The sequence below is a fragment of the Arachis ipaensis genome, chromosome B01 (genome assembly GCF_000816755.2).
Source record: "Arachis ipaensis cultivar K30076 chromosome B01, Araip1.1, whole genome shotgun sequence".
Classification (NCBI taxonomy): Eukaryota; Viridiplantae; Streptophyta; class Magnoliopsida; order Fabales; family Fabaceae; genus Arachis; species Arachis ipaensis.
Genome location: NC_029785.2, coordinates 109305727 through 109318381, shown reverse-complemented (window position 1 = coordinate 109318381; position 12655 = coordinate 109305727).

Sequence of the window (12655 nt, the reverse complement as noted above, 5' to 3'; positions counted from 1 at the left end):
CTCTTAATGGCTATGGAAAGATGACTTCCAGATCTTTCCAGAAATATATAATAGTTCATACTTTGCTTCGGATTAGAAGGCCCAAAACTGGCATCTAACGCCCAAAGAGCAGATACCAATGTATAAGCGCCCAAAGAGGACCCTCTAGCTGGCGTTCCATGCCCAAGAGACCTCATAGCACGTGGATATCATCAAAGCTCAGCCCAAACACTAACCAAGTGGGCCCCAGAAGTGGATTTTAGTACTAAAAGGACTGTTTTACCCTTACTAGTCATTGTTTAGTATTTAAGGGATTTTATTTACACTTTTTGACAACTTTTGTATCACTTTTACCATCATACACGTTTTACCATCAGCATGAGTTTCTAAACCTCCTAGGTTGAGGGGAGGAGCCCTGCTGAGTCCTATGAATTAATAAAAGTATTACTGTTTCTCTTCGATCCGTGCTTGATTAATTCTAAGATGTATATTCGTTCTTCATCACTATGAATGCGTTGAATTGGCATAAGGTTATCACTTTCTCCATGGATTCAGAGTGCGTTTTTCATCAGACAATGATGAACCACCAGCTTGAATACACGTCTCACAGACGGCTAATCCATGACTTCGTTAGGGACTTCTCGAGATATCAGTTCAGGCGATTTACGGGGAGATTAGGGTCTCTGTGGTAGAGGCTAGAATCCAAGGTGCAGCATTCTCTGATCCAGAAGATCTGACCTTGTCTGTGGAATTTTGAGTAGGATCATTAAGGAGAATGAACTGTACGAGCTTCACCCTCAATCAGAATGGATCCGCACTAAACCTGGGGTTCAGATCTGGAGGAGTATTGGCAGCTGCTCAAACCAGTGTCAATCACATGCAACTTGACATTAAAGAAATCACTCACAAGCAAAGAGAGCAGTAATACTGGAGTTAATTCAGAAAGGCAAAGCAACTCCCATCCTCAACTCTATTCCCATTATTGATTCCATTTATTTCCTTATCCCTATTCCTATTCTTATAATTAAACATTGTAATTCCATCTTTCAAATCAACAACCTTCTGATCTGCCTAACTAAGACCTGCAAGATAACCATAGCTTGCTTCAAACTACAATCCTCGTGGAATCGACCTTGACTCGCTCAGGTATTACTTGGACGACCCAATGCACTTGCTGGTACAGCTGTACGAAGGTGTGGGGATTCGTGCACCACTTAGCATTGGCTTATAATGAAGATGTGGTGGAACATTTCTTGAAGAAAAATGTAAATGCTGGTAGGATTCTCATGCCTTAGTCTTATTAAGGCAGAAAGGGAGCTTGTAAGATCAAATAAAGATTGTGGTTGCACAAAAGCATTTCTTCTTCAGAAATGGAACAAATCGATGAAGGTGTCATTTCAGAAAGCTATTGATCAAGTTTGGTACTTTTTCCCAGATTTGAATCTCGATTCTGTTGAGTTGGATCATCACAAGTTGTAAAGGAAGCTCAGTTGGTGGAACCACACTCAGCATAACCATGAATAAATGAATGTTAGAAATTTTCTTTGTCTTGTTTATTATGCTAATGCTAATTTTATGCACTTGTTACTGCTATGTATCTATGTTAGTGCTGTATTTTAAGAACTAAGAAAGACAATGTTAGTGCTTCTCATAACATAAATAGCTTTTGCAATTCCCATCTTCATGTGAACACGTAATAAAGGGTGGAGTATTGCTGTGCATGTCAAGCTAAGGGATATATATATGACATGGGTCAAGAAAATAAAGATGTAGTGTATGAAAATGAGCCGTATCAAGAGCAAGAACTTGAATAATTATTTGACCCCAATAATGAGTACATCTAATTAGCTACCAATTTATTAGATAGTGATGCTATTGAAGATAATGTAACTACTAACTTGGCAAGAGATATGTTTGAATGAAAATTTGTACAAAATTTTACTTAAGGTAACATTTTAAGCTTTTTATTTATTATGTGCTTGATAGTTTTATGCTTAGTTATTAGTATAATGTCTAATTATTTTTTGTGTGCATAATAGTTTTATGCTTGACTGGGTCAATGTTGATGATGGTTCATCTTCTCGGTAACCATCTAAATGTGTAGTGTTTTAACTCAATATTTCTTAAAGACATACATATAATTATTCAGCATTGAGTTTGTATTTTATCAACTATATAATTGATCTAGGACATAGTATGCTTGGAACTTATTGTATCCTTTAATTCCTTGTTTGTAACACCCTAATATTCAAATCCTTATGCTCGAGTCATAAGTCAATGATAATAAGGTGGTATGACTCTCAAGATAGATTTTTATTACATAGCCATAAGAATAATTGAAAGGAGTATTAATGAAAAAGTCTGAAAAGAGTAAAAAAAAATCACAATCGGAAACACTCTCGTATCGAAGAAAAGAAGATAAAACGTATTAGGATAGCAAATCCAGATAAGGTATAACAATAAGGAAGAATAGAATAAAGACAAGGTACATATATGTATATAGACATGAATATAATAGCCACTAGTCACCACCTGCGAAGCTTAGGCCGACTAGGGTACAATAATAAAATCAGTTGACAACAATAACTTTCCTATCTCTCGTAGAATATACATGAAAAGTCTCTATAGGAAAATTTTAAAAAGGAAAATAAATACATAACAAAAGGTTTTCAAAATAAGTTTGGAGAGATTCTAAACAAAAGTAAACCAAAGTCCAACAATCTTCGCCATCTTTTAGATAAACCATAGCTCACTGCTAAGCACCTGAACCTGCATATGAAAAATAAGAGATATATACGGAATGAGAACCCCGACCCATGGGTTCCCAGTACGGTAAAAGTGCCAAATAAATACAATGCACTATAATAAAAACTCACTAAGCATCCTAAACTTCCTTTCATCAAATATTTATCCTATGTTCTCGCTAATCCTTAAATAAGCAACCGTCATAAGGAAATGCTAAATCTAATTCATTTTTCTCATGCTTCCCAACTTCCTAACTCTCCAATAAAATAAAATCAGAATCATAAACACAACCCTCACCCACTATTTTGTCTCAACAATTCTATGTCAATACCTCATATTTGCACTTGGAGCAAGTAAAATCACTTCACTGCGTCTACCCAAGGAGCTCAAATAATCTCATTTAATACTCATCATTGTTAATCAATCACCTCATCATTTCTTTTTAACAAGAACATCCCTCAGCGTCAACCAACACCAGCATGAGGGACCTCTCAGTTGTACAAACACAATTAATACAAACAAGGAATACACAATTAAGGTACTAGTAGAACAAGTAGCATATAATCAGGTAACATAGCATATATGATATAGCATTCCAAAATACATAGGCAAACCCAAACAAATCAAATATATGCAAATGATGTATGCCTGCTCTATGGCTGATGATATCATCTGTCGGTTACAAAGCCAACCCGACATGTCCTCGTAGCTAACCATTGGACAGTCCCTGCGAGCGCGCATCCCCAAGCTCAAAATCATAACCGATAAAATAAAAATATCCATGGGGGAGAGCTCATTCGGAAAGGTCTAAGTGTCCGGCCAAATTTTACGACGCATGGTCAACAGAATCTCGGATCTCAACCTGGAGCAAGTGGAGCCAACCCACTCCATCTACCCAAGAAAATCCGAAACTTAGATAGTTTCACAAATCATAAATCAACCTCGACTGGAAGCAAGTGGGGGCTAACCGCTGCGTCTACCCCAGGAGTCTCAAACCAAATCCGGACCAATTGGAATCACTCACTGCATCTACCCGGGTAGGTATATGTCACCACATCCTAGAGCAAGTGGAATCAATGCCACTACATCTACTCAGGCAGGTGTATCACAATCAGGATCATATTTAATATCAACCTCTTAATCGTTATCATCCTCATTAACAACCTCATAATCATAATCATTCTCTTTATCAGTCTCATAATCATCATCGTTCTCATTAACAACCTCATCATCATCATCACTCTCGCTAACAATCTCATAATCATCATCAGTTCTTAATTCCACAAGTTACTATCCACTCACAAGTTCTCAAGCCATTACCAATAAAATACTTTGCTAGTTCACCCACAACTTCAGAAACCTAAGTTTCTGTCTTCTAAACTCATACAGAAAATTATCAATTTATTTTACTAACTCATCTCTATTAGTATTGGGGTCTAATTACTAACCACAAGTCTTAAAGAGGAGTTAAAGAAGTTTGAAAAGTTAGAGAACCTTCGAAGAGTGAAGAAAAATCATTTTTCAGCAAAACAGGGTGTATGCGTACGCATGCATTGTGTATGTGTACTCATACATACAATTTGGCCCATTTTGTGTACACATACACATGTATGCGTACGCATAGGTGCCAAACAGAATGGCATGTATGCGTATGGGGGGTATGCGTACGCATGCACTCCCAGACTTAGAAAATTTTACAAAGTTGCAGAAATCAGTTTTAAACTCCAAATTTCAAAGCTTCATAAATTTTGCTACAAAATTCTTTTTCAACCATTCTTGAACCGTTAGAAAGATCGTTGAATGAACTTTCATAAAATTTCAATTTTGAAGAATTTCCAACTCTGAGGTCCAAGTTACGAACCGCCGAAGTTGGTCAAAAATAAGTTTTTACCTAAAAACAGAAATCACCAATTTTTCCAAGGTTCACAATCCAAATTCATTTTCACTCATCAAATTGATCACAACCCAACGACATTCATGTATTTACAATCAACCAAATCCAAACCTACCTCATCTACACAATTTTCACCTCAAATGCATCCATTCCATATTCCAAAAAGCTCATTTTCCACTATTTCATTAATCAATCACATTCTCATACATTGCATACCAACCCTTCATTCAATCTCATACATTATCACACAATTCAATCATCTCTTACCGTCCTTAACCTTTTTGGCCTCCGGCCCAAAATCCACGACCTCTGGCCCAAATTCACAATTAAATACATATTCCACAAACCATTAATCATCATCCAATTTATCAAATTTCTCAACACACCAAACATGCAAATCCACACAATTCTCAACTCAATCGTTAATTTACACCACATATCAACTATACATATTAATACCAACCATTTACATAATCCAAACTTAATCCTAGGGGCATCTAGCCTAAGAATTCTCATCATACCACACGGTACTTAAATGAAACTTAAACTGTACCTCTTGAAAGTCAAGTTTAAGCTCTCACTTGGGAGTATCCACCAAGACTCAGCTCCAAGCTCCACCAAATACTTTCACAAGCAAGATTCAAGTTCCAAAAGTGTACCCAATACTCTAATACACACATTACATACATACATCAACTTAGGGCTCACTAAATATCATAAATTATAAGGGTTAGAGGGCTTCTTACCTTAACCCATGAAATTGGTTGATGAATATGACCCATGGCTCATACTAGAGCACTCCTAAACAACCAAAATTATAACATCAATCAACACCCATAACCAATCACATTTTCAAAGGGAAAAATCAAAACTGGATAGAGAAGAACGAAATACTCACCACAATACCTAGATAGAATTGAAGAGGACAAGAAGAGCAATGCGTGACCGTAAACAGCTCGTCAATCGGAGTATCAGAGAGAAAGTTATGGTGGTTTGAAGTTAATGGTGGCAAGGGTTTCTCTCTTCCTCCTCTCTTCACTATTTCAGCGTGTTTCTCTCTCAAAAAGGGGGAAATGGATTATTTTGTCCTGAAGTGAGTTCTTATATAGTGTAGACTTGGGTCCAGTTCACTTGGTTTAGCCCGTTGGCCTAAATTTAGGCCAAAATCTTTAAGATTAGAGTTTTAAATTGTATTTTAAATATTTCTATCTTCTCTAAATATAAATTCTAATTTCTTAACCTTATTTACTTATAATTAATTTTCTCAACTGCAGTATTGACGGAGAAAAATGTCGGTAAGGATTTTTACAAAAATATCGCGTTGCAAGTATAGTTCTAAACCGACAATTAAACCTCAATCAACGTTTAGATTGTTTGTCACAAATACAAACCCAATAAAATTAACCGAAGTATTCAAATCTCGGGTCATCTCTCAAGGAATTACAGGGAAGTGTGGTTTATTATTGGTTATGGAAAAGTATATTTTTGGGGTTTTTGAAATAAGAAATAAGAAAATATAGATTGCGAGAAAAATAAACTAGTAACTAAGAGAGTTCTTAGCAAGGATTGAGAATGAGAAGTCCTTTCCTCATTATCATCATCAATTGTGATGGTAAATGTGAATTGCCTTCACTTAGTTAACTTCTAACCAATGGAGGAAGGTCAAGTGCATACAATCAACTTGAGTTGACAAGTCCTAGTCAACTAATGGTGAGAGACTAGATTTAGTGAAGTTCAAGCTAACCGGCAATCTTCAATCACCAATCAACAAAAGACTTTTGATAACTCAATAGTCTCTAATTTATCAATCCAAGTCAAGAATATAAAAATCTAATTTAAAATCCAACCAAGCATTTTATCATACACTTGGAAGGCATAAAATAAAAATATAGAAAACTAACAAGACATAGCAAAATCTAAGACTAACAATTGCAAGAGAAAACAATAACAGCAAATTAAAGAAAGCAATCATAAACATGAAAACATAAATTGCATTAATATAGATTAAAGAAAACAAGAAGAATTCATAAACTAAATTGGTAACATAAGGAAATCAACAAGAGAAGTAGATAAACCAAAGTACTAGAACAAATAAAAGTAGAAGAAAACCAAATTAAAGCAAGGTAGAAATCTGAATTTGAGAGGAACTAAAACTAAAAACCCTAAAACCTAGAGAGAGGAGAGAGCCTCTCTCCCTAGAAACCTACATCTAAAACCTAAAGTGTGAATGAATGAAAATTGAACGATTCCTCCCCTCCAGCTCCACTCTGTAGCCTTTAATCTGTATTTTCAGGCCTGAAACTGGGTCAAAAGCAGCCCAGAAATCGCCCCCAGCGAATTCTGTTTAATGCAGCACGTGACGCTCATCACGTGTATGCATCAGCCACGTGTACGCGTCGCTGGGCTTTTCACTGGCCACGCGTAGGCGTCAACCATGCATGTGCGTTGCTACCAGATTCTAAAATCTTTAGTTTCTTGTGTTCCTTCCACTTTTGCATGCTTCTTTTCCATCCTCTAAGCCATTCCTGCCTTATAAACTCTGAAAACACTTAACAAATATATCATGGCATCAAATGGTAATAAGAGAGGATTAAAATTAGCAAATTTCAGGCCAAAGAAGCATGTTTTTAATAATAACACAAAACTAGGAAGAAAAATGTAAAACATGCGAATTATATGCATAAGTGTGAGAATAATGGATAAAATCCACTCAATTCAATACAAAATAAACCGTAAAATAGTGGTTTATCAAAGTAGCATCCATAGTGGCTAAAAGATAATTAATTCTTGATTAAACTCAACAATTTGAATGCAAATTCACTAGAAAAAATAGGAAAGATGTTCACGCATCACTTCCACTTTTGCATGCTTCTTTTCCATTCTCTAAGCCATTCCTTTCCTATAAATCCTGAAAATACTTAACAAACATATCACAGCATCGAATGGTAATAAGAGAGGATTAAAATTAGCAAATTTAAGGCCAAAGAAGCATGTTTTCAATCGTAACACAAAATTAGGAAAGAAAATGTAAAACATGCGAATTATATGCATAAGTGTGAGAATAATGGATAAAATTCACTAATTCAATACAAAATAAATCGTAAAATAGTGGTTTATCAAGTACCAAACAGATATCAGCCGGTACTGCCGATCAAATTTTCAGTGCGTGTTTTTACGCAGAAAACTATGTTTTCCGACTCAAAAAACCTACTGAGTCCAAATATAATAATTAAATTATCAAATTCCTATTGCTAAATCTTCTAACCATATTTTCTCATATTTAATTTATTATTGAATTAATTACGGTTTGACCGGATTTTACATTGTTCATATTTGCTGATGGCAAGAGTAATCGTCGTAAAATTTTGTCAACATTGGGACCACATACATACATTGTCTTTTTAGGTGTCTTCTCTATGAAATTTTTTTACAATGGAGCTGGAGTATAGTAGTAGAACTAGTCAGATGATACAACTACCTCTACTTGTGAATAGGTTGTTAGTCTGTTATATATTTGCTAGCTAAATAAATGAATTTGTTTTATAACTTTTATTTAGATTTAATCCTTGACAATATATTTGTTTTAGTGGCTGAGATATTAGAAATTTCATTCTATTCTATAAAGTAAAATTGATTACCTTGGTGTCCTTCACTAAAAATACTAAGTTGAATTCTTTGCATGTTTCTTTTGACAGTATGTTATGATGGTTTAGGGAGGTAATAATCTTGTGTCATTTTGTTCTTCAAGAATAATTGACATATTTTATGGTTGAGTTGAGAGACATATCATTTTGAGTTTTTATCTAGTGAACTTTCATCATATGGATATATTTCAGGGTATGAAAAGGTGTTGGATTGGGCACCCATATGTTAGAGGGACATAGTGATGTTGTTATATCTATTGGTATCATCAACTCAGAAGGTATGAAGAAAACATGGAGTTTTTCCTATATGTTGCTACCTTTCTTTTTTTTTTTCTGATTGTACAATCTTAATAGTTACAGAGGTATATTCTATTTCTGTTGTGAAATCCAAAGGTATCTAACAGTATTAAATATTTCATTGTTGATTCTCCCTGGCTATCAAGTTTAATGTTCCATTAATTTCGTTTTTTATTTTTTTTATGTTCTTTTTTTTCTATGGTGATGATAATGGGTTTTTAATGATATTATTATGATTATTTGTTAGTATTTTCAATATTTCAGTTTCTTGAAAGATAATTCTTAGTATGAACACAATTAAATTTGCATTATGCTCTAGTAACTATCCTTTTGTGTAGTTAGATGATATTGAAATATTTGAGACTTTTATGTAGTTAGACGATATTGAAATATTGAAGTTGTTTTATTTTATTTTAAAAAAATAGTAATAATTATGTAAAATAATACCATATATAATTATGTTTGGAATTATTGACATTGAAAATTTTTTTTTATATATAGAGTTATGTCTTATATTGAGGAATTGTATTATAAAAGATTAGTTTATTTTTAATTTAGGAGTATGTAAATGAGATGAGATTAATGAATATTTTAAAATTAAAAATAAATAATTACAGAGTTTGTAGAGGTTTGAAAATCTCACAAAATATTTAATTTTTGTTAAATTAGAAAATCAATTTGTGGGGTTTTAAACTTTCACAAAAGTGATTTAAAAACACCACAAAAGTCCAATATCAACCGATACTAAATATACACAAAACTCCCCACTGAATAGATCATGGAGGTTTTTAAAAACTCCCTACAAAAGATCTCGTGATACCTCAAATTTTGAGAGTTTCTAAAAACCATATTGTGAGGGTTTAAAACCGCCACAAATAGGAGAAAAAACTGTCACAAATAAACAAAAACCTTGTAGTGTGACGTGTATGATACACATAACCTAGTCAGGTGTACCAAATAAATAACTTACCCACTTTTTCATTATTAATTATTAAAAAGCAAAAACTTACGTACACCTATCTTCATGTGATATTTGAGAACTGTTAGATCATTTGACAAATAATTTGACAAGTTTTATTAAATTATTAACTATCAACTTCACATGAAAATGACTTGTTAGTCGAATAAAATAAGTTATAAATTAAAGATGGTGCAATCGGCATCGAAGATTGTACACGGTAAGTCTTGTTGAGCGTGATGAGTTTTTGTCGAAGTAAGGTTGTTGATAGGAGAAAGGTATTTGGTTCGATGAAGTTTGTCGAAGTGAAATAGAGCAGTTAAAATAGTGTTGGGATCAATAGTCAAGACAGTTGAAGACGGTTACACAACACATGTATCTGGCGAGAACTATTACTTTTCAGGCCCTGCATATGGAACATGTGATGAAATTTGATTGGTTGAGAAAGTCTATAAATATACAAGATTTATAAGAAGCAAATGTTGAAATTCAGTTTCAGAAAACACTCTCGCATACTCACATCCCTTGTGACTTTCTTAGTCTACCAAGAGCTTTTGTTTCTATAGGATTTCTTCCATATCTTTACTTTTTATTTAAATTCTATATAATTTCTTTTTCAGTAAGTATTTCCCTTTTGCAATGTATTCTTTTCCTTTCTTTTGAATTCAAATTAGCAATTTTTATTTCAAACCATTTCGATTCTGTCGAAGTTTACAGTCTTTTCTTTTGTTTTCAAGTTCTTACTTTTTTGCAATTTCTTTTCTTTTCAATTCAAGCATTTAAATTTCAGTTTACATTTCTCTTTTTTCTTGATTCTATTCAAAGAAGGATCTTTGATACATATTTGAAAATTGGTATGCTTAAAGAATAGTAGGCTTTGCTCCCAGATAGTAGATATCATCAAACCAACCAAAGATTTGCTAAAAATCTACATAACAAAGTGGCACGCCTGGTGGGACAGTTTTATAAAGTATGTCAAAAGATTCATTAGACTTTTTATAATGTTTTAGTTTATGTAACTTCGAAGTGGCAGGATCATAAATATGGTTGATGAAATTTTGAATAGCAATATTGGGTCATCTTCAAATAATAATGTCCCTATAATAATTGCACATACTTCTACAGAATTAACATCACATACAGAAGGGAGTATTCAAAATCTAGGCAACGGTTCTGGAGATAATGTTGTAGTTAATAATCCTTCTACAGGAAATAATCCAACACAAACGCAACCGCCAATAACTGTAAGGTGGCCTCCTTTTGACCTTCCTTTAGGTTATACTCCACCTATGAGTGGTTACATGCCTCCGATTAGATTTGGTAGTATACCAGGAGCAGTTAATAATCCATCACATCCACATAATCCTAAGTTTGCTCGAGATTATCAGGTGGGATCAGCATCGAATAATTCTACTTCGATGGCTACATTTCGACAACATGTCAATGAGAGTCATGACTTGGTCAATCTATTGACTCAACAGATGATTACTATCTTGAATCCCATGATGGCCAATCATGAGACAAAATTCGAGCATTTGGCTAGGCAAATTGAATGAATTGCTCAGATTATTAATTATGATAAAGGTGATCGTCAAAATTTAGGAGTGAATTTTGAGGACCTAGGAAATTATCTTAGAGATATGAATGACAATATGAATTTAGATGCGAATGTTCTTTATGTAGTTTGACATGATCAAAATGCTGATGATGTATTGGATAGGATTCATGTTAATTAGCGAAGAAAATGTTATCAAGTAACTAGGATTGTCAAGAATGTTCTTAATAGGGTTGGTATTAATGTGGATTTTTTTAATCGACCATATTTTATTTCTGTATTCCCTACTGCCGTGCAAATGGCAAAAGTGCCAAGGATTGTGAAGAACCCTAAAATAGTAACAAAATAAGCAGAAGAAGTTAGAGAGTGCACCACTGAGCATATTGCCCGATATATAGTTGAGTTAGAAAATTTGGCAAATGATGAAAAATTGAAAATAAAAATTTTTTCTTCTTCATTAACGAAGAATGCTTTTTCTTAGTTTTCGAATTTAAGACCTAACTCGATTGTTATTTGGGCACAGTTGCAAAGTGCTTTTTATTCTCAGTTTTATAGGGGAGTTAAATATAACAATTACTGATTGTGTCGCTTTGAAGCATGATGATGGTGAATCAATCAAGGATTTTATGATTCGATTTAAAAATGCTCGAAGTCGATATTATGTTTCTCTTCCCGAAGGTGAGGTAGTACAGATAACAACTACGAGTTTAGGATTTTACATGCATCAAAAATTTCTTAATGTACATATACCTGATTTGGCTCATTTGGCTGAAAGAGTTAGACAGATAGAAATTCTTCAGAAAGAAAAAAAAGTGTTTAAAAATGAGAAAAGTTTAAGAATAAGTCTTTTGCTTGAGAAGAAAAAGTTTCAGATATCGAAATGGGATCTTTGAGTGAAGAATTTGATTTTGAAATTCCTGAAGTCAATTTGGCTTAACTAAAGAAAGGGTCACATTTTGTTTTCTCTTCACTTAAGAAGATTGCAAATGTTGAAAAGTTCAATGATGTGAAGTATAAAAGTATTAAAAAGTATAGTTTTGATATTTCAAAATCAGAACAAATATTTGATATGCTGCTTAAAGATAAACAATTGGTTCTATCGGAAGGCAAATCATTGCTTTCGATTAAAGATTTGAAAGGAAAATCTTATTGTAAGTTTTATCAATCACTAGTCATTTGACTAATAATTGTGTCTGTTTCAGGGATTTGATTCAAGAAGCGATTATGGAAGGAAGATTGAAGTTTGATGATGGAAAAAAGAGATGAAAGTCGATACTGATCCCTTTGATGCTGAAGCAAATTTTGCTGAACCCTATTTTATAGGGATAAACATGGATGGTTTTACTTCCGTCGAGTTTGATTCAACTTTGGGGGTTTTTGAAGGGAATGTTCAACAAGTGTACCAATGACTGTGTGAAGGATTGTTAGAATTTCTGATGCATCATAAATTAAAGGATCGAGATATTTCTTTATGCCCTCGATGTAATGTTTTATTTGATGCTGAAGCTGCAACTATTTTTGAGAAAGAAAGGATGAAAAAGAATTGGCTCATAAAGAAGAGCAAGTCTGTTAGAGGCATTCGT